We start from the raw sequence: 27755 nt of genomic DNA, 5'->3' as shown, positions 1-27755 counted from the left end.
GGTAAGACCTGCACACGCTACGAGTAGTAGTAATTGTTATGGACAATGTTCCTCAGTCGTCTGGTTTACCCTGTACTGACACGGTGGTCGCCTTCCACAGCATTAATCACATTTTCCTCCAAGTCCGGTGACCGAACATGTCGGGTAAGTCCATCATGATTTGCTGCTTTCTTAAACGACCCTGTCTCAAACAAACGGCGAAACACTGTTACATACACTGAATGCTGTAGTTGTCGTCGGTGGGTATAGGTCTCCTATACAACCTTGCTGCCCGTTGCCGTTTGCCTTTCCGTAAGTAAACACAATGTCGGCAAGCTCCCCATTCGAATACGGAGCCATTGTGTACTACGCTGCATTACATCCAATGCAAGGTGAGTCAGCAAGAGAAGTGAATCGGACGCAACATTACCCATGATTACAGCAGGAGAGTGCTGTAGGGCGTGACATGTGAAGAACAGTGCCACCCTCTAGGAGGAAACCACGCATACTGTTATTGTGGCTGCATGGTACAGCGCATATTAGACCGCAGTCTCTGTAACTATGAGTAAGTGGTCTCTAGCATGGAAACCTTGTATTTCCGGACATAAGTTCATTAGATGTTTTTGTTCCAAATCCACTTATCGGTCAGTGCCTACAGTTTCTACACTGTGGAAAAAATCAAACCGTATTCACAGAAAACGTGCACACGATTAAGATTTTTGACTTCTACACACATATTGTACGTATGCCCACGAAACCTATTGAATGTCAACTAATAGGCCTTACTGTTCGGATACAAAGGCGTCGTTACTTTCAAGATTAGCAGAAAATGAATTATTGCGCTAGAACACGTATTTCCTATACTTGACACTTCGAATGACAAGTACGAGTAAAACTAAAACATATTTGTTATCACATACAGGTTCTTAAGAACTTAGGTAACACTCTAGTAAACGTCTGAAAGCTGTGTCCATGTCAGTTTGTACAGATCAAGTATTACACATAAGTAATATCTGCTACAGTCAGAGATACAAATTCCACACCATGTGGTTAATGTTCTAGATGTACTTGTTGCGTATATTCTCCACGAAGCTCTGAGCCTCCACCGCTGTCTTCTCTAGGAAATCGACAGATTTTTGAAGAAGTAACGAAAGCAACCGTGTGTAACTGATGAAGTATTGTTCACATGGACCAAAGGTTACATAGACGCGAACACTGGGCCGTCACTCGCAGCTCTTGTAACCATCAGTCTCCACGTAAGGACCGGTTTAAGGCCCAAGCGACGAAACCCGCCACTTTAGGCGCCAAGCTGGGAGCGGTGCCAGAGGCGTCACAACTGCAAGGTCTGTATACAGGACGTATCACAATTAACAGCGGCCCCTTGATAGGAACTCCAGGGAAACCTACGTGCAAGATTTACATACAGTGCGTTTCACAATTAGCAGCGAAAAAACTGGCATTGGTGAAAGTGTACGATGGGAAACGGTGGAGGAGGGATGAGATGTTGGGAGCGGGGGGAGGGAGGGGTGGGGGCCAAATGATAAGTCACTTGTGTGGCAAAATGGTTTCGAACAGGCCCATGATTTCGGAGATCGGGGACAAGTACCCGCTTACATGTGAATCAATGTAATCACTTGTAGCAGTCACCACCACTACTTTTGTCACTTACGGTATTTCCGTTAATTCATCGACAGTTAGCTGCTTTCCTGACGAAGAAGAAAGTAGATGTAGTCGACAACTCGGATTTTTCGTAAAGGATTAACACGACAAGTTCTCCGAGAATATTTCACGGATGAAAGTCGTCGGGAAAGTCTTCGATAAAAAACCAGCACACTCTTTATAAGGCTACCATACAGGTCTCACCCAACAAAAGTAATGTGAAAAATTAACCTGTTTCACAAGGGATGCCGATGCGACAGAACGGTATCACAAACATTCTGTGTGTTTCGTACACAGTACGACTGCAGATAGCGCCAAGACATTAATCACATCATCTTCGGCTGCCCTCGATACAGAAAGGAAACTGACTGGCTGATTACCATTGTGGTCCGTATGCATCATACACTTCCTGCTCATGTTTTAATCATCTTGTTTACGGATATAACTGTCTTCGTGCACAGTTTTTACACTCTGCAGCTCCCCTTAATATCATGAAATTTTTCATTGATCTCTTATCAGATGTCCTATCTTCCTGTCCCTTCTTCTTGTCAGTGCTTTCCACACATTCCTTTCCATGTCGATTCTATGAAGAATTTTTCTTCTGTAGCACCGCATCTCAAACGCTTCTATTCTCTTCTGCTTCGGTTTTTTTATAGTCCATATCTACCATACAGTGCTATACTTCAAATGTAGCCTCTCAGAAAATCCTTCCTCGCATTAATACATATGTTTGATACTAGTAAACTTCTCTTCGCTAGCAATGCCCTTTTTGCCAGTGCTAGCCTGCTTTTTATGTCCTCCTTGTTCCGTCCCTCATGGGTTATGTTGCTGCTTAGGTAGCACAATGCTTTAACTTCATGTATGATATTTCGTGATCACCAGTTTCCTACTGTTCTCGTTTCTATTACTCATTTCTTTCGTCTTTCTTCGAGTTACTGTCAATCCATATTCTGTACTTTTAGGGAAAATGTAGACATGTATAACTTAATAGTGGAATTTATTTTAAAAGTTGGAATTGAATGATACTGTGTGTGTGTGTGTGGGGGGGGGGGGGGGGGGGGGTGCGTGTGTGTGTGTGTGTGTGTGTGTGTGTGTGTGTGTGTGTGTGTGTGTGTGCGCGCATTTTTCACCAAGGAATTTCAGTTTGTTTCAAGACATTGTACGTTTGGGCTGGCTGTAGCGTAAAACCGAAGGACAATAAATAAAATTAATAAAAATAGGACATTTTGCACTAAAAGTGTACATTAAAGCAAGCAATGATACACACTGAAGAGACGAAGAAACTGGTACACCTGCGTAATATAGTGTAGGGTCTGGCTAGCAAGCAGAAGTGCCGCAGCACGACGTGGCATGGACTCGACTAACCGCTGATGTAGTGCTGGAGGGAACTGACGCCATAAACCTGCAGGGCTGTCCATAAGTCTGCGAGAATACGAGGGGCCGGAGATCTCTTCTGAACAGAACGTTGCAAGGCATCCCAGATATGCTCAACAATGTTTGTCTGGGGATTTTGTTGCCCAGCAGAAGTATTTAAACTCAGAAGAGTGTTTCTGGAGCTACTCTGTAATAATTCTGGACGTGTGGTGTGTCGCACTGTCCTACTGGAATTCCGCAAGTCCGCCGGTATGCACAATGGACATGAATCGATACAGGTTATCAGAGAGGATGTTTATGTACGTGTAGCCTGTCAGAGTCGTACCTAGACATATGAAGGGTCGCATGTCACTCAAACTGCACACACCCTACACCATTACAGAGCCTCCACCAGCTTGAACAGTTTCTTGCTGAAATGAGGGGTCCATATCCGTACACGTTCATCCGCTCGATAGAATTTGAAACGAGACTCGTCCGTCCAGGTAATATGTTTCCAGTCAACAACAGTGCAATATACTGTTGACTGGCCCATACGAGGAGTAAATCTTTGTGTTCTGCAGCCATCAAGGGTAAACGAAAGGATCTTCGGCTCCGAAAGCCCATATCGATGATGTTTCGTTGAATGGTTCGCACACTGACACTTGTTGATGCCCCGGCATTGAAATCTGCAGCAATCTGCGAAGGGATTGCACTTCTGTCACGATGAACGAATCTCGTCAGTCGTCGTTGGTCCCGTTTTTGCAGGATCTTATTCCGGCAGCTGCGAACTCGGAGATTTGATGTTTTACCGGATTCCTGATATTCGCGGTAAACTCGTGAAATCGTTGTAAGCGAAAATACCCACTTCATCGTTACCACGGAGATGCTACGTCTCATCGCTCGTGCACCCACTTTAACACCACGTTCAAACTTACTTAACTCTTGCTAATCTGCCATTGTAGCAGCAGTAACTGACCTAGCAACTGCACCAGACATTTGTTGTCTTATATAGACGCTGCCGACGTAGCGCCGTATTCTGCCTAATTGAAAGCGCATGCCTATATTAGTTTGTTTGGCACTTCAGTATATTTGGCCCACGTCAATCACAGGAAATACAACAAACGATTGGCACACCACAAACAGTACCTTATGATGAATGGATCAATTACTATCCGCGCTATTGACCCTACCTACACCCAAGGTATTTTCCACAACGCCCACCCCAAAAAATATTCGCTTAAAACAAAATTCGTTAACTGTTGTTTAATTATATTAACAACAATCTTTTTAAAAAGGTACCAACGTGTAATCAGGGATCAGAATCTGAAAATACATTTTAACACACTTTTGAACAACGTGTACTACCAGCTTTATGAGCACCATAAAAAATGTAAAAAAAAACGCCAATTTCGTTCATTGTTGAATTTTACCCTCAAAATAATAATTAAAGGGATATTGATATGTAATAAAGGCCCTGAAAATGGAAATATTGATTATAGAGTTCATTGAGGAAATTGACATGTGCTACTGAGACTTGAATTTATGGGTTGAGTTTGATGGAAAAATTTAAAACATATGTGGAGACTGGTGGGAGAATCACAAAAAAAATTAAAATATAAAGAAATTGACTAGATTACAATACATTCAGGAGGTGGACATAAAGTGCTGAATAGGTTAATTCATTAACATTGAATTAACAGATTGAATAATACATACAGAACATCAGGCATTATGAATTAGTAGCAGTAGACAAAGAAACGTGTCGAAAGCAGATTGTGGTTTTGAAAATCTACGTAGAAAATTGTAGATAATCTTCCCATTCTTAGTGATGAGAGCAATTTCATCTTTTATACATTTTCGATAACTGCAACCTATTTATAGGAAAGCTTCAAAGCCTGAAATAAGTGCTATAAATAATGTTAGCAGTCACATATTCAATTTTTTCTGATGGGTAAAAAAGTCAATTAGCAACAGTCCTCATTAGAAGCACTCCGGGAATATTTAGCACAGGACGAGGCAGAGCGTTAGGGTAGCTCAGCATCCGTTACAGCACCAGCCGGTATTTTCATTCTGTTGTTGGTAATTTTTACAAAATTCTTTTTCTGTTACAACAGCTTCATTATATGTTTACGAAAGAATTTAAATTTGGATATAAGTAATGCAACTAAAACCAAGGTTAGTAAGCCAGAAAACGTATTTTTCAGTTATTTCGCGTGACTGCCCACGCAAACAGCGCGTGATCACGGCGCTGCTTGTGCCGTCAAGTTGAATTTACCCGCTTTCTATTTTTGTCTTACACGTCTAGTTCCGTAGGACCAAATTGAGGAACAAATCTTCATGATCGTGGAACGAGTATGTATATGAAAATAACACGAGAAATATTAGTAACAGATAAAATAAAATACACATGAATCACATATTGCATAACATAACAGTTTTCGTTTACAGCGTTATTTGGCTAGAATTACTGTCTGCCAATAAACCAACACCATGTTTAAGATTAGGTAGATAATAGCTTATGGTCATTTAACCATAAACCTGTCATCTGCCGTACTCACAATATGTGTTACATGACACTGAAATAGGTACAACGTACTACTGTTGATGATAGGCTAAAGTTACATAATTTTCTCCTAACCACGACACCACGGTAAATTACAGCAGATATCAGACTTCCAGCAAGCGGAACGGCTGAGTTGCTTCTGCCCTCGCCTATAGGACGACCACCGATTGTCCAGACGGCGTCGTCTGCTGTGGACTGTTCTGTGAGAAAAGCGACAGCAGCCCAGCGAAGCAAAGTGACGAAGAACCGCCTCGAGGCCTCCGTCCGGATGTAGTAGTAGCGCCTGGGGGCGGGCAACCCGCGTCGCTCGCCTGAGCTGATGGAGGCCGAGATTGCCGGCGCTTTGTATTGCACACAGGCGCCGGGCCGCATGAGCAGCAGCCGGGCGCAAGCGGCGCGCCATGAACGCGTGTAGGACACCACGCATGCCACACAGTCCAGGAAACGTTCTCCGAATGCCACTGTACAATGCATGGCGAAGGATACGTCGCACCAATACTGTCGATTTTCCTTCCTATTTTATTCGCGTATTGAGCGAGAGGAAAATCACTGTCTGTTTCACTCTTAATGATCACTACGCATGATGTACGACGAGTGAAGGTACAGTGATCGCATTAGTATTCTTCAAATACAGATTCTCTAAATTTGCCCTACATGTTCCGGTGATAAATAAGCAGCCTTTAAGTTAAGGATTTCTTTTCACATTCACGAAAATTTTCGTTTATAGTTATCAAACATCGTCAGTGTAGAATAAACGATCTGTTATTTCAAAGAATGTAGCCTTTTTGTAAAATCTTTATTAGCCAAGATCGCATACGAGAAAATAAGTAACTAATTTCGACCGTTTGTGACTATCTTCAGATCAGAATATAAAAAGCTGTGAACGCTTGTGTCAGCAGTATGAAGTTGACATTCCCTTTCATTGTAAACATCCAGTTGATAAAAGTATGCTCTTAACTTAGACACGGAGTTTTATATTCTCATTTGAAGATGACCGAAAACGGCCGAAATTATCTATTTTCCTATAAGCGATCTTGGTAAATAAAGATTTTTACAATCAATCAACATGCATTCCTTTGTAGTAGGCACACATCAGGCAGTCTCCGCAAATGATAAGCCACGTTCAGACCAGGCGAATTTGGTGGCCAAGACGTTCACGTGTGTTCGCTGTCACAGTTCTCAAATCACTGTAGTACGAATCTGGCCTTTTGATATAAAATCTTGTTCTGCAGTGAGATACTATCGCCGTGCGGGAAAACAATAAAAATTCTGAGGTGCAGATGACCATCAATGAAGCTGACGTAGTCCACATCATTGTTGTTATAGTACATAGTGCACATCTCCGTAGTGTAGTTCCCACTTCACGCATCGGGCGAGTATGTTCTCCCCGTTCCCGCCACTATTGTAGCTTTGCGAGAGCTTTGTTGTTTCCCCCTCAGAGTCATGCGAGTCATTGTGTGCGTCGTATCGTTGTTGGTCCCTCAGCGTCTCATGTTTGTGACTCAACTAGCTCTGTGATGTCCTCCTATGCTCCGAGGAACATTCCATGTACAGGCAACATCAGTTTTAGTTTTGACAAATTCACACAGCATAAGCTGCCAAGTTTGTTAGAAATTCATAATTAGCTCGTAGACACGATCAAGGTTAATTAAGAACAGGTTCACACAGTTTACTTCGATTTTGAATCGTATTTATTTTACGCCAGGTTTCTAGACCCGCTTTAGGTTGACAGTCTCCTTTGGTGGTGCGGATAACAAGTCCCTTTCATTCACATCATGGTTATTTTGGGGAACGCAGAGGTGGAATACACGAATGTCAGGGTGTTTAACCTTTGTCCCGAAACTGATGACCGTTTCCTCAAGTCCGTGCTGCTTCCGTTTGGGGACGTGTGGAATATACGGCGGGAACGCTGATCCGCTCAACATCTTTTACAGATTTATAGTGGTTTTCGATCCGTGGACATTGTGGTAAAACGGAATATCCCCTTTCATTTAAAGGTGTGTGTATACTGGGTACATAAAATTTACCCAGGACAAGGAGGGACTTGTTTTATATGTAATGAGAGTGAGCAACACCGCAAGAATTAACCGCATCGTGTCGCGGTCTTAAAATTCACTTAGGAACATACTAAGAGACTAACTTTAGAGAACCTCGTTTGCCATCTGTTTTGCCTAACCAAGTCTTTAGGGTCACCACGAGCCTTTTGTTGCTGACATTAGTGCATTTTCGCCGTTAACCTCACGGACATTATTGCCACTGTAGCTTCCGCGTGGGTGCCACCTCCACTTCAAAACACGCCTAGACGGGCGCAAAGTGGTGAAGAGTCGACGATTCCTCTTCCCTTTTCCGCTCTATTGGAAAGCTTCCGTTAGAGGAGACCTCTTCCGTCCGTAATTTCAGACCGGATGATAACATGTGAGCTGCTGTTCAAGATTGGGAAGTATCCAGAACTCCTTCCATATATGTCCCGAGAACGAAACCGGCTCTTCGGTATCTCGTAAGGACAGACCTGTTTCGGAGCTCCGTACTATATCGACGGACTTGGCGGGTATCCCTGAGCCTGTAACGTATTCCCACCCTTCTGTCTGCGTCCCTGGGTGGGGCAAGCATGCCACAGGCCGCTACTGATAAGAACAAGATGGGCACAAGTGTGCCAGTGAAACATGTGGTGACGGTAAGAGGCGTTGATTCCCAGGTGCCTCACCGCAAAGCTGTGGAAATGTGGTGTGTGTCCTCCGCACTAAATACCGAATTTCTGCAGGTCTCCCCCTACCCCCATCCTCCTCGTCCTACATTACCTGAACTCTGGTTTCGCAGGACAGAGCGGATCAGGTTATGATTGTGGAGGGGGTTGTAATCAGTTACTGTTAGTTGCACAAAACACAAAAACTCTTATTTACCTAAGAACCACTTAATTACAGGTTGCCTTAAAAGGATCGAATTAAAACAATACAGCTGAAGGCCTAGTTAAGAAAACGTGCGATACCTAGTAGGCTAAAAACCCAAAACCACACCAAACACAAGAACGGCTGAAGGACTGAACACAAGTTATAAAAATTGCTTTAAAGAATATACGCTGCTGAAGGCCTTACTTAAAATAAAAATACTTCACGTAAATACTCGGCTGAAGGCCAGACACTGGACATTGAACAGCTCAGGACTTAGGGCCTGGATAACAAGAATTTCAGAGCGAACAAACTTTCAAATTTTAGTTATTAACAAATCAATCTTCAAACCTTAATTTAAGTCGACTGTAGGCCTTATCTTAAAATTAAAAGAAACTAAATTAATAGACTGCAGAAGGCCTGGCACAGTACATCAAACTAAAATGAAAATCACGATCTGGTGCTAGCCGGCCGAAGTGGCCGTGCGGTTAAAAGCGCTGCAGTCTGGAACCGCAAGACCGCTACGGTCGCAGGTTCGAATCCTGCCTCGGGCATGGATGTCTGTGATGTCCTTAGGTTAGTTAGGTTTAACTAGTTCTAAGTTCTAGGGGACTAATGACCTCAGCAGTTGAGTCCCATAGTACTCAGAGCCATTTGAACCATTTGAACAATCTGGTTCTCAGATGTTGTAACGCCGGAAATGCATATCCTCCTATTTCCATCTATTGTACTATAATATTTTTTCCATCTTTGTTACCTGAATATATGACGTTTCTGTGTCTTTGTATATTGTAATTGTTTTACTGTTTGTATATATATATATATATATATATATATATATATATATATATATATATATATATATAATATATGCATTTATGTTGGTTTGTTTTGTGAATATTATTTGTATTTATACGCTGGGTCTGGCCTAGGGAAAACTATGCTATCGAACGAATACATCGATAGGTCGTGTGGAGAAGAAAAGTGTTTAGGATCTTTGGTAGTGTGAACTCGGCCGCGTGGAGCGCGGGCAGAGCAGAGTGAGTCTGGCCGGAGTACTGCAGTGGAGCAGGTGTGTTGTGTGACGCTCCCGCGAGTTGCCGCGCGTTAGGGGTTGGGCAGCATGTAATTGCGCTCGACTGGCTATAATAGTTTCTAGCACGGTGTCGCGGACGGGAAGCATCAGCTGGCACACATCAAGAGCCCGTTTCGCCTGGTGACCGTGTCGAGAAGAAGGCGCGCCAGCATCCAGCTTCCGCAACAGCGACGGCCGACAATGAGTGACTGTCGCCACCTCCTCGATCGACGACTTCAAACCTTCAATCAACCAACAAGGAAGACTAAAAGCACGTAAAGTTTCAGAACTGTATGGCAGACCTCAGCTTTGAAAATTGTTGCATCACAAAATTACAGCAACTTAGCATGAACCTTTGTTGCTCATTGTCCCAATTGCATTGCCAAGCAGGGTCGATTCCTTTTCCGAAATGAACCAGAGTGTCGTTGAAATTCAGACGCCAGCATTGAAGTAATATCATTCGATTTCACTGCTTTAATTTCAAAGTTCAGTTAAGGTATTCATAGCTGGCTGCAATATTTAGATTACACGAGCACAAATTAAGAGTGCGAGTTTTGTTAGCATATTTTAGCTTACCTGTGACTGCAGCTCAGCTTGGTACGTACTAAATTTTACTATTGTTAATTGTTCAGAATCATTTAATTCAAGTTCAAAGTTAAATCTCTTACTTCTAAATAGCGTAGATTCAAGTAGCTTTTGAAATGATTGTTGAGGTAGCCCAAGACTAACTGTATTTTACTGAATTTCGATATGCTTCAGAAACAAAGTTCAGTATTAATTTCAGTCACTAAACTAACTTTCAATTTTCCAGTTTCATTAATTCTTTTGCTAAATTAAGTCAGGGTGTAGCGAAATTTATTACTTCAGACAAACATTCAGTTTTCACACAACATGTATCAACCTTCAGTTGCCACACTTCCAGTGCTAATTATATGTGCAATAACCTTTCTTTTTCAGTTATTATAGTAATTGTCCATAGGACTGGCGACCGTAATTTTCCCCAAATCTCAAATATCTAATTACCACTAGTTAATTGTTAACGTAACGGCCGCTCATTTACTTTCTTTATTAACTTTACCCCATTTCAAAATTAATTTCCACCAGTTTCATTTGCATTTTTCCTTTCATTTAGATGTAACCCTTTCCTCCCTCTTTACCGACAGATTAACTTCGGTGACGATTGCTTTTCCCAAATTTCCATTAGGTACACGCGGTTTAATTTTTCACTGTCATTAAGGTCGATAAGTGAGCGGGAGGTTACAATGTGTTCCAAGCGTCGGCCTGAGGAGGTAAGCTCTAATGTAAGGTGAGGTGAGACAGGCAGCCAAGAGTATCATTAAATAATCGGATGGCAACCCGACCCAGGGATGGCTGAAGGGCCGATCAACAAAATAATCAGTTCCCTTCCACCTGAGCTACGGTAGGATAACAGAAAATATCAGCTGAGGACGAAGATACCAGCCGCACTACTACTTCAGAATTGGCATCTAAAACTGCCAAGGCACAATAACCTCTCCTAAGAAAAAATATGAACAAACAACTGAAAGCCTGTCGAACTACAGGCCGTGCCGGACAGCATCAACATGGCGAGGGAAAACACACTGCCGGAAAACTACGCTAACGACCAGGACAGGTAACTGGGGCGTTAACGTCCACAAGGCAGAAAATAAAGCTGTTGCACTTCACTGATAAGTAACAACCATTCTAATAGTTAAAGACAACACAGGAAGACGGCTGCAAAATTTCGCCGACTGCAACACACCATACGTTGCTGCTAGCCGGAAGCAACAACCGGCAATGAAAGAAGAGATGTCGCAGCAGTTGAGGTTTCGTAACAGGTTAACTGATTACTCAGCTTCAGTGTCCAAGACCTGTGGGCAACTAACTTTGTAGCTCTCGCAGCTAACACCTCACAATGCGACGACGCTTGCATGCCCCAGCGGTCCAAGCCTGACCCCGCGCCGCGGAGACTTCCTCGCTGCTCTGTCCCAACCGACCAACTGCCACACACACCACCACACGGAAATACAGCGGTCACACCAAAGATGGTACAGCAGTACTAGTGTCGATAAGCGCTGCTGCTGCTGCCACTGACGGAGGCAAGTCAGCAACTCGTTATGGTAGTAACTTTGGGAGAAATAAGACGCCACTTGATGTGACAGAATGCCGAAGAACAGATGGCATCAAGGCGAGCTGGGCACAGCTCATTACCCTCTTCCTAGAGGGTGGAAGAGAGGGGTTCTCGACTTCACATTCATCTTTTGACTTTGCCATGGACTGTCATACACGTTGATGCGTAGCGCCATATAACAATCCTGCCTTGGAGGCGGTTAAGTGGGAGATGTGTGTCAGAGCTGGAGAGTGACAGATGATGACGCAAGACTGGACGCGCACGTACTTTATGTATCAGCCGATAGAGGACAGTAGTGGATAGGTGACTGCTTTAGTTTCAATTGTGCCCACTAGAGTGTACTAAAGTAATAGAATGTTTTTCATAAACTGTTCTAGTATTTTCATAAAGTTTATTATTTCTTTTTGAGTATGTAAAATGTTATAAATGTATTTTAGCAGTATGAATGATGTGTGAGTGTAGTTTAAGGTTAACATGAAGATAATTGTTTAACGAATTATGTAGTAGGATTTAGTGTGGAAACATTTCGAAGAAGTATGGATATGGACAAAGGGGATTTTTGTAGACTAGATTTGTAAGGTAAGTTTATGGTAAAGGGAAAGTTAATTCAGGTATAAATAACAATAGTAAATAACTTATGCATAAACAAAACTTCACCATATTAGATAATTACGTCGGTAAAAAGTGCAGTCGTCAGGTTTACTATTTTGCGATTGGTTATTGATGAAAACAGCGGACTGACGCGGGAGAATGTTGTTTTGCTATTGGCTGTTGAGTAAACTGACCAATGGTAAAGCAATATTCTTTGCGCGCCTTTCTCTGCTGGTAGAGAAGACTGAGTATTCTAGAGAAGAGTCGAAGCCTAGCCATGAAAGAGATCGGAAGTGTGCAGTAGTAGTTCCGATGTTTCGTACATCAAAAGTATTGGAAAGTGGCGGCATAATTATTCCGATGTGTGTGTAGAAATTTCGGAATTTTGTGACTATAAAAGACATATATTCCGCGTGGCGTATTGAGCAGGTCGGTGGCTAAAAACTGTGACTGGATTTGGTACCGACAGACTTAACATTTGGTAAGCGTTCTCATTCAAAAACAATTTGTATTTTTGTAGCTATTACGTTTTCGGGAAATGCAACACCATAAACTTGCTAAAGTAAGTGTAAGGGATTGTGCGTGACTGTGTTAAGACTAGCACGGGCTTGGCAGTGATACTTGTTCACCTATGTTTCAGAATATATTAAGTAAGGACAAAATTTCCAACCTTTCATTTCGTGTTTCTCCCCAAAACGTAGATTATGGATTTTAATTGCAGCCTGGTTCACGTCGAAGTACAGTAGGCTGTACTCGGCTTTTCTACTGATGATCTGCTGAGACAATGTTCACAGGTAGGTGCAGATTCGTCGAAAAAGGGACAGAAAGAACCGCGCCGCCGCAGCGACTGTAGTGGTCACTAGCAGGTAATCAACTGAATTGGTTTGATAACTGGATGCAGGCCTATACAGTACATTTCTTACCTTAAACAGAATTAGTACGATCGCAGACTCACGGTGCTCCAACAATTTATTTACAATTCAAGCATAGACGTGATATTTTTGATCTTTTTTCTGTTTCCGTCTTTCCTACTTTCTTTAATATGGCTCCCGAAGTACCCACTTGTACTGTGTTATTTTACAGAGATCAATACCACTGACTACTTTCAAAGGTCTTGATGACGGTCGAAGAACATGCTGTACATTTTGTGAACTCGACTGAACTCCTGTTTATGCCCCTTCAGGATCTGGCCATTCTATAGCTCTAGCGCTTTTTATAAATAGTAAAAAGTTTACCTATTCCGTAAAACTCTGCAGAAACTTCTGCTAGGCGGAGATTTTAATTATGTTTTGCGTCCTGTGGATCAGACACCCAGTTTTACTTTCAGTAAGTAACTGAACGATTTGATAAGCTCTTCGAAAATAAGCGGTCCTTGGGTCTGTCAGTATCCCACTCTCGTCAGGCATACGCGTTCTACAGCTACTTCCAGTAGCAAACTCGGTCGTTATTATCATTCTAATCCTTTATGTTAGCGGTAGTTGTATTTCACTGATCGCTGTGCCGCAGTTGTAACCTTAAATCATGTGCTGCAGCCAATAATACTTCTATCGCTTCGACTTGGTGTTGAACACACCTCTCTTAACGGACCCTTCCCTAGAGATTTTTGTTCGAGAGATTTAGGCTCGTAACTTGATTTCGCAGGACTGTTATTCCTCTATCATGGACTTGTAATCAGCGCATGAAAAACCATTGTTCCAGAAAGAGTTAACGCTTCATGGTGCTGAAGAAGCGAGAGGTCTCCGAAACATTAAGGAAATTTGTTATTCCGTCTTGCGACGCGTTTATGGAAGTGAAAAACAAGCTTCTTTAGGAGACGAGGTACTGGCAGAAGTCAAGCTGTGAGGACGGGGCGTGACTCGTGCTTGAGTAGCTCAGATGGTGGAGCACTTGTCCGCGAAAGGCAAAGGTCCCGAGTTCGAGTCTCCATCCGGCACACAGTTTTAATCTGCCAGGAAGTTTTAAGCTTCCTTACGAATTATGGATGTCCGCTAAGTCAAGGCGAAGCTGTTTTAGTTAAGGAGGCAACAAGAATGGAAGGACTAATGGTGCGATAAAAATGTTGCTCATTCCTATAGGATGAACTGATCAATGAGCTGATCACCTTATATCATCTTATCCGGCTGCGGGCGCGTCTGGAAAGAGCATGTATCGCATCCCACACATACGCCCATGGTCGTGTACTGATGCCCCAATGTGACGTTTGCAGAGCGATCTACAATGACTTTACCGACCTTTACAACGCCCGTGCTGCTGATACGCTTGTCCCTGATGTATTTACTCCTTTGCTGGGTTATGTGTTAGCTCCTGCTAACTGAGTGACTTTCTCGAGATGACGTATGACGCCTTATTATTGGTTCACGATTGCAAAAATCGCCAGGTCTCGACGGTGTTTCTGTAGAATGTTATGTACATTTTGGCCTCTTATGGGTGACACCAGTACGTCGCTGGTGAATTAGGATATGGGTGGGTAGGGGGTGGATTTGATTTCTGCTCCTCTCAATGTTGATAACATCGTTTTCATTTCGAAGACGACCCTATGTCCAGTCACTGATAAATTCTACCTGATCATACAATTTAGATTACAAAACTGTCGCCCTGACGGTTAATATCTGTTTGTCGGTAGAGCTATAGAAAATTCTTGCCGTTCACAAAAGCTGTATGCCTGGGCGCACGATCGTAACTTCTGCAGTCGAATTCCGAGACGTCGTTACGGCCACTGTAGCGACTTCAGTTTCTTTTATTGATTTTAATAAGGCTTTTTACCGGGTCAGTCTCAGTTCCTTGATGAAAGCGCTCGAGGCAACCGGCCTCAGCCATACTGCGTGTCAGGTATTATCCATTCTTTCTACTGGTATTCAACCATCTGTTGTAGTGAATAGACAACTCACTATCCCGATTACCAACTGACGAACACAGGACAGCCCTCTCTCCATGCCGCGTTTTGTCGTCGATAGGACGTCTGCTTCACAGTGTTGCTGATAAATTATGGGACCGGAAGGTACTGGGAGAAACGGTCTCGGTATGACCGTACAAGGATGATGTAATGGTAATGATACGTCATATCGGTGACATATCCTTGCTCAAGGACGTATTGGATTCCTCTCGTTTAGTCTTTCTCTGGGGTCAGCATTAAGGAACAGAAATGTACCCTGTCACCATTGTGGGGTTTTTATCAAGCTGTCATTCCACGGGAAATGCTTTTTGTTTGCCAGTAATCGTTTCGAGCTGCCGTGGATAGCTGTCCGATGAAAATGACTATACTCAGTTGGCGGGAGGTGACGGATCGAATTCAAAGGGCAATTAGTAAACACGAACGCCGTTCCCTTAGCCTTCTTCACAAAGTGCAGACCTTAGATTCCTACATGTTCAGTAAAGTGTAATATGCTGCACAAATATTTCCGTTCCCAGCGACGATGGAGCGAAAATTAATGCAATTATAAGGAAGTTTCCTTTGGGAAACACATGTTTTTCGCATCTGGTATGAAGTGGTAGCCCCGTCTACTTGTAGGGTTAGGACTTCCCTATATCAAATTCAAGGCTTCAGTATTGTTTATACGGCGTCACATTTTAAAATATACTCGAGTTATTCATTCCATTGCATCTCGCTTATTTACGTGTCTTCGACAGGCCAAAATGACTCCCCCCTGCCAATACTGGCCGGATCATCTCTGAGCTGCGGCCCGTAGCTGAATTTAATATTACAATAAGTTGTCTAGGAGTCGACGTTTTGTCAGTGATACACCCTACCACCAGGTCTTTGCTTTCTAGTGCGGAGCACAGTCATCCCTCTCCCTGGTGTAAATAGCCGTGGCATTTGTGTCCTGGAAAACAGTGTGGTTCCAAGTCTTCCTATCCTCATCCTGGTACAGCGTGACTGTCAATTTAATCCCGACCAACCAATGCCAATTGGTCTTAGTGTGACTGGTCTGTGTGATACATATCATCGACCTGATATTTTCCACACAGGCTTGTCTCTTGCGGACGAGAACAATGGCTTCCCTTACACGATCGGCGGAAACGCCTTTCTTGGTTGCACTTCTCCCTTTCCCAAATTTTCCGTTTTTTGTCGATCTTATGGATCTACGCTCAATATGTAGTCGGTGGTGACAGTGATCCGGACCGATGTATTTTTCACCAATATATGGTGAACGCCCACTGCAAGTATCAATGGCTTCCACGTTATTGTGTTTTATTTTCAAATATTGGATGGTTTTTTTCCTTGTTTGGAGCTTCTGTTATTGTGCTTTCCCAGAGCAAAAAATTGTTTTCTTTTGATTCCCGGAATTGTGGACCTTGTGTCTATCAAATCAGGTTCTCATAAAAAATAAAAAAGGGAAGACATGAAAAATATAAGAAACTGAATACAGTCTAGTATCCTGTGAGGGACCAGCACAGGCGGTGGTGGTGGTGGGGGGGCACAGGCATAGTGGTCAGGCCTCGGGATTCGATCCCTGACCACCTGACTCCACCCAGCCTGGAACTTGCAGTATTTTTCTCTGTAAAGTAACCAGAAAAAGTGTTCTGTCGGTAGCCGATTTGACTAGTTCTGTGACTCAGGTTCGAACCTGACCCCTGCACAAATTCTGAATAAAAATCACCAGCAAGGACGGCCGAAGGAATACAGGAATAAAAGTCACTTGGGAATGAAATAAACAGACGCTGTAGGAAAGCTAATGTGAAATGGCTACATGAAAAATGTGTAAAAATCGAAAAAGGAATGATTCTCGGAAGGACTGACTCAAATATAGAAAATAACAGACAATCCTAGGTGAAATTAAATGCAAGCGTTGTATCATTAAGAGTGCAAGGGAATTCCACTGTGAAACGCAGAGGGGAGAGCGAATAAGAAGTTCATTGAAGGAGAGGGTAGACTTGTCTGATGAAGTAATGGAAAGAGAAACAGGAGTCTATATGGGAGAGATAGGGGACTGGTATTAGAAGTTAAAATCAATTAGACGACTTACGAAAAAAGTAAAGCAGGAAGGATAAATAGTCCTCCATCAGAATTTCTAAAATTATTGGGGGAAGTGGCAACAAATACAACTATTCACGTTAGTGTGTAGAATGCAACAGATTGGTGATATACCATCAGACTTCGCGAGAACCATCATCCACACAATACCGAAAACAGCAAGATCCGATAAGTGCGAGAATTATCGCGTAATCAGCTTTTTAGCTCAAGCATCTAAGTTGCTGACAAGAATTACATACAGAAGAATGTGAAAGGAAATTTAGGACGCGTTAGATGCCTATCAGTTTGGCTTTAGGAAAAGTAAAGGCACCAGAGAAGCATTTCTGACGTTGCGGTAGATAACGGAACCAAGACTGAAGAAAAATGAAGACTTGTTCATAGGATCTATCTACCTGGAAAAAGGGTTCATTAATGTAAAATGGTGTAAGAGGTTCGAAATTCTGAGAAAAATATAATCGTACACAAAATGTGCTAGAACCAAGAAGGAACAATAAGACTGCACTGCCAAGAACTTAGTGCTTGGATTAAAAAGAGTGTGAAACAGGGAAATAGCCTTTCATCCCCAGTGTTCATCTGTACATCAAAATCCAATGACAGCAGTCAAAGGAAAGTTCAGGAGTGGTATTATAATTCAGAGTGAAAGAATAGCAATTATAAGATAAATTGATGACATTGCTATTCTCCGTTACAGTGACGAAGAATTAAAGGTTGTGAAGAAAGGAATGAACAGTCTAATGAACACATGGTATCGATTGACAGTAAATCTAAGAAATACAAAAATAATTAGAACTAGCAGAAAAGAAAAAAATGGTTCAAATTGCTCTGAGCACTATGGGACTTAACATCTGAGGTCATCAGTCCCCTAGAACTTTCAACTACTTAAACCTAGCTAACCTAAGGAAATCACACACATCCATGCCCGAGGCAGCATTCGAATCTGCGACCGTAGCGGTCGCGCGGTTCCAGACTGAAGCGCCTAGAACCGCTCGGCCACAGCGTCCGGCCCAAGAAGCAGGGACAGGATGATGTCGCATCTGTTAAAACATCAGGAAGCTGAAGGGGGTAAAAAGTGTAGAGAACGTAGAGACCGGAATTCCATCAAGCAAATAATTGAGGATCTATGTTGCAAGTGCTACTCTGAGATGAAGAGGTTGGCATAGGAGAGGAATTCGTGGAGGGCCGTACCAAATCAGTCAGAAGTCCGATGGCTCAAAGAAAAGTTGACACCTGAGGCTCGATTACTGCAATAGGCCCCTTCCATGAAAGCCAGGGAAAACGTCCTCCACATGGCGTAGTAATGGCTCTACTACGCCATGGAGCGTGGTATTTTCAAGCAGTTTGTCACCTGAACGATAAATCATCCTGGTCTAACAAGTAACGAGATTCATCTATTCAGATAACACGTTTCCCTTGATCTATGCCGCAATCTCCACGATCCCGCGCTCACAGCAAACTTCATTGGTAATAGCCTACTGAGCGAACACCGGAGCAGTCTCCTGTGCAGCTCCATTTTCAGCAATGTGCGCCGAATAGTGAGTTCCGAAAGATATGTGCCTGTATCGGTATTGTACTCTGGCGCCAGACTAGCCACATACCGCTGCCTGTCCTTCTTTACAGGGCCGGCAGTCCCACGATTTCCGCGTTCTGCGACGAAGAGCGGACGTGCAACACTTTGTCGCCTACAGTTGTTTCCGCTACCTTTAATAACTTTCCTTAGAATAAAGAGACCTTTGGAGAAAAGAGAACCACTTGCATGAATATCAAGAGCTCAGATGGAAACCCAGTTCTAAGCAAAGAAGGGAAAGCAGAAAGGTGGAAGGAGTATATAGAGGATCTATACAAGGACGATAATCTTGAGCACAATAGTATGGAAATGGAAGAGGCTGTAGATGAAGATGAAAATGGAGAAATGACACTGCGTGAAGAGTTTCACAGAGCACTAAAAGGTGAAACAAGGCCCCGGGAGTAGACAGCATTCCATTAGAACTACTGATAGCCTTGGGAGAGCCAGCCCTGACAAAACTCTACCCTCTGGTGAGCAAGATGTATGAGACAGGCGAAATTCCCTCAGACTTCAAGAAGAATATAATAATTCCAATCCCAAGGAAAGCATGGGTTGACAGATGTGAAAATTACCGAACTATCAGTTTAATAAGTCACAGCTGTAAATTACTAACATGAATTCTTTACAGACGAATGGAAAAACTGGTAGACGCCGACCTCGGGGAAGATCAGTTTGGATTCCGTAGAAGTGTTGGAACACGTGGGGCAATACTGACCCTACGTCTTATCTTAGAAGCTAGATTAAGGAAAGGCAAACGTACGTTTCTAGCATTTGTAGACTCAGAGAAAGCTCTTGACAATGTTGACTGGAACACACTCTTTCAAATTCTGAAGGTGCAGGGGTAAAGTACAGGGAGGGAAAGGCTATTTACAATTTGTACAGAAACCAGATGGCAGTTATGAGTCGAGGGACATGGAAGGGAAGCAGTGGTTGGGAAGGGAATGAGTCAGAGTTGTAACCTATCCCCGATGTTATTCAATCTGTATATTGAGCAAGCAGTACAGGAAACAAAAGAAAAATTCAGTGTAGGAATTAAAATCCGTGGAGAAGAAATAAAAACTTTGAGGTTCACCGATGACATTGCAATTCTGTCAGACAGCAAAGAACCTGGAAGAGCAGTTGAACGGAATGGACAGTGTCTTGAAAGGACGATATAAGATGAACATCAACAAAAGCAAAACGAGGATAATGGAATGTAATCGAATTAAATCGGATGATGCTGAGGGAATTAGATTAGAAAATGAGACAGAGTAGTAAAGGAGTTTTGCTATTTGGGGAGCAAAATAACTGATGATGGTCGAAATAGGGAGGATATAAAATGTAGACTGACAATGGCAAGGAATGCATTTCTAAAGAAGAGAAATTTAACATCGAGTATAGATTTAAGTGTCAAGAAGTCGTTTCTGAAAGTATTTGTAGGGAGTGTAGCCACGTATGGAGGTGAATCGTGGACGATGAATAGTTCAGACAAGAAGAGAAGATTTCTAAATGTGGTGCTACAGAAGAATACTGAAGGTTAAATGGGTAGATCACGTAACTAATAAGGAAGTATTGAATACAATTGGGGAGAAGAGAAATTTGTGGCACAACTTGATTAGAAGAAGGGATCCGTTGGTAGGGCATATTCTGAGGCATCAAGGGATCATCAATTTGGTATTGGAGGGCAGCGTGGAGGGTAAAAATCGTAGAGGGAGACCAAGAGATGAATACACCAAACAGATTCAGAAGGATATAGGTTGTAGTAGGTTCTGGGAGATGAAGAAGCTTGCACAGGATACAGTAGCGTGGAGAGCTGCATCAAACCAGTCTCATGACTGAAGACGACAACAACAACAACAACAACAACAACAACAGAACAACTACGAACATCACCTTTCTTGAGACGCTCAAGGCGCCGCATGTGTGGATTTCCCTATTTGCAGGCGTATCATTCCTGGATTGTCTCCATTCGTCGCACCTTCCGCGAGAGTGCTGTAACACGCCTGCAGTGAACTGCTCATCCTTTAAACCTGAGTTGATGGATGTAGCTAAACATTTTGCCACAAGAAAACGGAGTGCAAGTTCGGTATCAATCATGCATTAAAATATCTCGATAAACAGTTCCTTAATGATGCGGAAAGTGTGGTTTGGAGTGATTCACGAAGGAGATAGAACAAAATTACCAACTTGGATGTGCTCGTCAAGCGTAGGCCAGATGACACAGTTGCATACAGTACTACCATAAAACAACAAATGCAGATTTGTACTTTGATGTGTACAATTGTCACGCCCTCACGATGAGAAGGTATTTTAAGCATACTTCTGCGTATTGTGATAGCCTAGCAGCCGAACTGCAGCACTTAAAGGCCGTCTTTCGTACGAACGTTCTCAGCAATTGCCAGGTATAATGTGCCGAAAGGCCGAAGAAGCCTGCAGAGACCCAAGAGAAACCTGTTGCGACGGGGTTTATCTCATGTTTTGGCAACACATCACTCTGGAAGCATAACGTAAACTACGTGTTCCATCCACCAGCAGCGACGTAAGCCTTCTTGGGATCGTTCAAGGGCGACCTAGGGCTTTGGAAGTCGGAAATCTACCGCAAATCTTGCCAGTGTGGGAAAATCTATGTAGGCCACACAATCCGGGCAGTACAGCAGAGATGCATATAAGTGTCAACAAAATCTACTGTGTCAGAGCACTACCTCTCCAGTGGACATGTTATGAATTACAACGACACCAGCTTGTTGCAATCTGTCCAACACCTTTTGGGGTTGTATTCTAAAACAGGTTGTAGTGATTCGACAACAGAATCAAGTAACAGGTAAAGACTGTGGCTTCGAAATGTGAGTGACCTGAGATGCAGCCATGAGTAACGTCAAAGCCCAGAGACAATCAGTGTGAAGATCCTCTCCCGTTACGGCAGATAAGGAGAGCGAGGACAAACCGTCGCCATGCCACCAGAGATCCGAGTCCGACAACGACCGCGGCGCGACTGAGGACATTGGATCGGGCCCTGACGTCGCACTTCCCCCACCAGCGCGCCAAGTCTGCATCCAGAGCCCGCCAGCTGGAGATTGCTGGTAAGAGGGAGGGGGTATAAAAGTGGTGTCCAGCAGAAGACAATAAGTCAAAAGGAATGTTGACCCCTTCTTGCAGCGGTGTACCGTAGGTCTGTAGAAGAGCGTAGCGTTCCAAGGGATTGGAAAAGGGCACAGGTCATCCCCGTTTTCAAGAAGGGGCGTCGAACAGATGTGCAGAACTATAGACCTATATCTCTATCGTCGATCAGTATGTTCGAGTGTAATGATTTTTATGGAGACTAGAAATCTAGTCTGTAGGAATCAGCATGGGTTTCGAAAAAGACGATCGTGTGAAACCCAGCTCGCGCTATTCGTCCACGAGACTCCGATGGCCATAGACACGGGTTCCCAGGTAGATGCCGTGTTTCTTCCGCAAGGCTTTTGATACAGTTCCCCACAGTCGTTTAATGAAAAAAGTATGAGCATATGGACTATCAGACCAATTGTGTGATTGGATTGAGAGTTCCTAGATAACAGAACGCAGAATGTCATTCCCAATGGCGAGAAGTCTTCCGAAGTGATTTCAGGTGTACCGTAGGGGAGTGTCGTAGGACCGTTGCTATTCACAATATACATAAACGACCTTGTGGACAACATCGGAAGTTCACTGTGGATTTTTGAGGATGATGCTGTAGTATATCGAGAGGTTGTAACAATGGAAAATTGTGCTGAAATGCAGGAGTATCTGCAACGAATTGACGCATGGTGCAGCAAATAGCAATTGAATCTCGATGTAGACAAGTGTAATGTGCTGCGAATACATAGAAAGAAAGAAAGATCCTTTATTATTTAGCTACAATATAGCACGCCAGCAACTGGAAGCAGTTAATTCCATAAATTATCTGGGAGTAGGCATTAGGAGTGATTTAAAATGGAATGACCATATAAAATTAATCGTCGGTATAGCAGATTCCGGACTGAGATTCATTGAAATAATCCTAAGAAAATGCAATCCGAAAACAAAGAAAGTAGGTTTCAGTACACTTGTTCGCCCACTGCTTGAATACTGCTCACCGGCGTGGGATCCTTACCAGATAGGGTTGACAGAAGAGGTAGAGAAGATCCAACGGAGAGCAGCGCGCTTCGTTACAGGATCATTTAGTAATCGCGAAAGCGTTACGGAGATGATAGATAAACTCCAGTGGAAGACTCTGCAGGAGAGACGCTCAGTAGCTCGGTACGGGATTTTGTCGAAGTTTCGAGAACATACTACCTTTACCGAGGAGTCAAGCAGTATATTGCTCCCTCCTACATATATCTCGCGAAGAGACCATGAGGATAAAATCAGAGAGATTAGAGCCCACACAGAGGCATACCGACAATCTTTATTTCCACGAACAGTACGAGACTGGAATAGAATAGAGAACCGATAGAAGTACTCAAATACCCTCCGCCACACACCGTCAGGTGGCTCGCAAAGTATGGATGTAGATGTAGATGTATATGTAGATGTAGAATGTCTGAAGATGGCAATAATTCACCTAACGAAATATTGCGACTTGCGGGACGCGACACACGGCTGAATACCCAAACCAGACTCATTTTCCAACAAGTTCACTTCTGATTTCTGTTTACTACACTGATCTACATGTTCATCGATTTAACTGTGTTGTTCATTAAGTTTGTATGCACCCTGTTGCCAACCAGCCTTTCGTTCCCTTGCAGTTATCGTTTCTTTTACCTGTGGCAATGATTCGTAGATGCAAAAATTGTCAGGTTACTCATTCGTTCAGAGTCCGTAGGTCTACTACAACTGTGTTGGGAAGTCAGTTCAAAGGGCCAGGGCGTGCGACCTACAGTAGTATCGTGTACAGATACAAGTAATGACATCACCAATTACACAACACCTTTCAGTTTGAGACTGAGCTTTTTGACATCCACCTTCTTTATTTCATATTCAAACTTGTCCATACAGCATCATTTGTATGTTAGTAATGAATTTGTAAAAACAGGTAAAGCATTTCAAAGTATTAAATTCCACAAGATGTTTGATATCCGAACCAAAACGCTTATGCAGTAAAGTGAAACCCAGATAATATAGGTATATATCGGAATTAAGAGGTAAGAATACAGACAGAAGACCAAGAGAAAGGTGCAAGACAAGAATGCTGTGTCTCACTTACTGTACGTATACGTCGAAGAAGCAGTTGAGGAAACCAGATACTAAAAAGTGGGCTGAAATTCATCGTAACACGGTATCAGCCGTAAGACAGATGACTTCGCATATCTTGTGAATGCTTGCACGATTTACGGAACCAGTTCAATGGAATGAACTTCCTACTAAAGTAGCCAAATAGTACGGACTGAGCCGGCCGGTGTGGCCGAGCGGTTCTAGGCACTTCACTCTGGAACCGCGCGACCGCTACGGTTGCAGGTTCGAATCCTGCCTCGAGCAAGGATGTGTGTGTTGTCCTTATGTTAGTTAAGTTTAAGCAGTTCTAAGTTCTAGTGGACTGATGACCTCAGATGTTAAGTCATCTGTGAGAACCATTGTTTTGAGTACGGACTGAGAGTGAAACCAAGAATAACGAAGGTGTGGAATCCTAGCAGAACTGAGAGTACTGGCAAACATATGACCAGAACTGGGAACCACATAGTAGACGAACAGCCAAAGAAGACAATTCTCGGTAGGAGAAGGCTAACAGTGTCAAGTATATGGTCCAAATTTGAGAAAGATATTTTTACAATGAGCATGTGGTGAAATCATTGTACGAAACTACAGGAAACCTGGATAAGAAGAAACAAACGGACTGGGCAATGGTTTTGTAGAAGATGAAGATATGAAATCAAGTTTTCAGCAGAATTCACGCGGAAAGGAACAAGGAAGAAACACTGACAACAAGAAGGAACATAATGATAATAATGACAGGATATGTGTCATACCATCAGGTGCAAACCGTCGCTTACTTTAATCATAAATATATCTCTGTCGGATTCTAAATATTATTATTTTTACATAAATGAAAGTATTGTCTTCTCAATAAACTTCAAATCGTGAGCTACACCCTAAATTTTGTGTATATATATTACTGACTTCACTCATAGCACTTGTGTTGCCTATGATTTTCAGGTTCAGAACTCAAATTAAAAATTAAATTACGTAATTTAAAGAAACTGAAACTTATATTACTGGTTTACTCGTGTACCACCGCAATCAAACAAAAACAGTGAATTTTTGTGGAGTATGAATGAGAACAGTTTTATTAATCCTTTTGTAACTGAAATTAGGCCGGCCGGTGTGGCGGAGCGGTTCTAAGCGCTTAAGTCTGGAACCGCGCGACCGCTACGGTCGCAGGTTCGAATCCTGCCTCGCGCATGGATATGTGTGATGTCCTTAGGTTAGTTAGGTTTAAGTAGTTCTAAGTTCTAGGGGGCTAATGACCTCAGAAGTTAAGTCCCATAGTGCTCAGAGCCATTTGAACCATTTTTGATAAATCTTACACGAAAACGACAAACACGAATCAGAGAACGTATGGAGTTTGATTGGCAAAGCATACATTACGGTGGAAGCTATACAAATTCTCCACTGAAGTAATTCCTTTTACAATGCAGTCTGACCTTGTTTACATGAATCCATTGTGAGGTCCAACTCTATTCAAATGGAATCAACTACGACCAAGTATACCACAAATTATGGTTCACATGAGAACAGGTAGCTGTGAATAACAACCCTACGCTAGAGCAGCAGCATGTTATCCTTTTGATTCAGATGACAGCACAAAACGGCACGCTGTGGGTGAGGAGCGGTGTACTGTGGCAGCTGTAATGGTCTGATACGTCGACGACAATTTGCAAACTACTTGGCCTGGCGTTCAGATTATCAGAACGCTGGAAACTCCATCAGAGCCCTGAAATCACGCCAGATTTCAGTTTCAGGTGCTCGCATTCGCTAGTCTGGCCAAACTAATTTGATTCGCGGGCACGACGGTACATGCGGGAATTGTCAAACATCAGACAGCCGACGCAGGACGAATACGTTAACTCTAATGACACACACAATATGTTTGAGATGATTTGCAGTTTCACTGTCGGTATAGTTGGAAACTGCCACTGGCTCACGGCCCACCATAAGTTGCAAACCACCAGTCTAGACTACTAGGGAAAGACCTGAAGTTCTCCACCCGGGGATAACCAGAAGACCAAGGAGTCATTGAATCACTACCACTTTCCACCAAGCCTCGGTATGGAAGCTGAATTTTTTCATTTTTTTATTTATTTTTTTGTCATCAGTCTTCTGACTGATTTGATGCGGCCCGCAACCAATTCCTCTCCGGTGTTAACCTCTTCATCTTGGAGTAGCACTTGCAACCTACGTCCTCAATTATTTGCTGAATATATTCCAATCTCCGTCTTCCTGTACAGTTGTTGCCCCCCACAGCTCCCTCTAGTACCATGAATAACATTCCCTCATGTCTTATCATCCTGTCCCTTCTCCTTATCAATGTTTTCCACATATTCCTTTCCTCTCCGATTCTGCACAGAACCTCATCGTTCCTTACCTTATCAGTCCACCTAATTTTCAACATTCGTCTATAGCACATCGTCTCAAACTCTTCGATTCTCTTCTGTTCCGGTTTTCCCACAGTCCATGTTTCACTACCATACAATGCTGCACTCCAGACGTATATTCTCAGAGATTTCTTCCTCAAAGTAAGGCCCATATTTGATATTAGTAGACTTCTCTTGGCCAGGAATGCCGTTTTTGCCACTACTAGTCTACTTTTGATGTCCTCCTTGCTCCGTCCGTCATTGGTTACTATACTGCCTAGGTAGCAGAATTCCTTATCATTTACTTCGTGACCATCAGTCCTGACGTTAAGTTTCTCGCGGTTCTCATTTCTAATACTTCTCATTACCTTTCTTTGATTTACTGTCAATCCATACTCTGTACTCATTAGACTCTTCATTCCGTTCAGCAGATCATGTAATTCTTCTTCACTTTCACTCAAGATAGCAGTGCCATCAGCGAATCGTATCATTGATTTCCTTTCACCTTTAATTTTAATTCCACTCCTGTACCTTTATTTCCATCATTGCTTCCCCGATGTACAGATTGGACAGTAGGGGCGAATGGCTACGTCTTTGTCTTACACCCTTTTTATTACGAGCTCTTAGTTCTTGGTCGTCCACTCTTATTATTCCTACTTGGCTGTTGCACATATTGTATATGACCCGTCTCTCCATATAGCTTACCACTACATTTTCCGAAATTCGAACATCTTGCCCCATTTTACGTTGTCGAACGCTTCTTTCAGCTCCCTTACCCCTACGTTTTCTGGAATTCGAACATTTTGCACCATTTTACATTGTCTAACGGTTTTTCCATATCGACAAACCATACGAACGTGTCTAGATTTTTCTTTAGTCTTGTTCTTGTTAGCAACATGGGTGCATGATCTGTTAAGGTGATAGTGTGATAATTCTCGCACTTGTCAGCTCTTGCTGTCTTCGAAATTGTGTGGTTGATGCTTTTCCGAAAGTCAGATGGTATGTCACCAGATAGATACTTCCTACACATCAACGTGAATATTCGTTCTGTTGCCGCTTCCCCCAATGATTTTAGAAATTCTGATGGACTGTTATCCATCCCGTTGCACTCTTAATGTTATCACCCTTGCTTTTAATGTCAACGAAGGCTGTTTCGACTTTCCTGTATGCTGAGTCTGTCCTTCCGACAACCAAATCTTTTTCAATGTCTTCGCATTTTTCCTGCAGCCATTTCGTCTTAGCTTCCCTGCACTTCCTATTTATTTCATTCCTCAGCGACTTGTTTTTCTGTGCTCCTGAGGTTCTCGGAACATCTTTGTACTTCATCCTTCCATCAGTCAACTGAAGTATTTCTTATGTTACCCAAGGTTTCTTCGCAGTTACCTTCTTTGTACCTATGCTTTCCTTCCCAACGCCTTTGATGGCCGTTTTTAGAG

Source organism: Schistocerca nitens, chromosome 4 (assembly GCF_023898315.1).
Source record: "Schistocerca nitens isolate TAMUIC-IGC-003100 chromosome 4, iqSchNite1.1, whole genome shotgun sequence".
Taxonomy (NCBI): Eukaryota; Metazoa; Arthropoda; class Insecta; order Orthoptera; family Acrididae; genus Schistocerca; species Schistocerca nitens.
The sequence above is the reverse complement of the archived record's forward strand: the minus strand, read 5'-3'. Positions refer to the sequence as shown.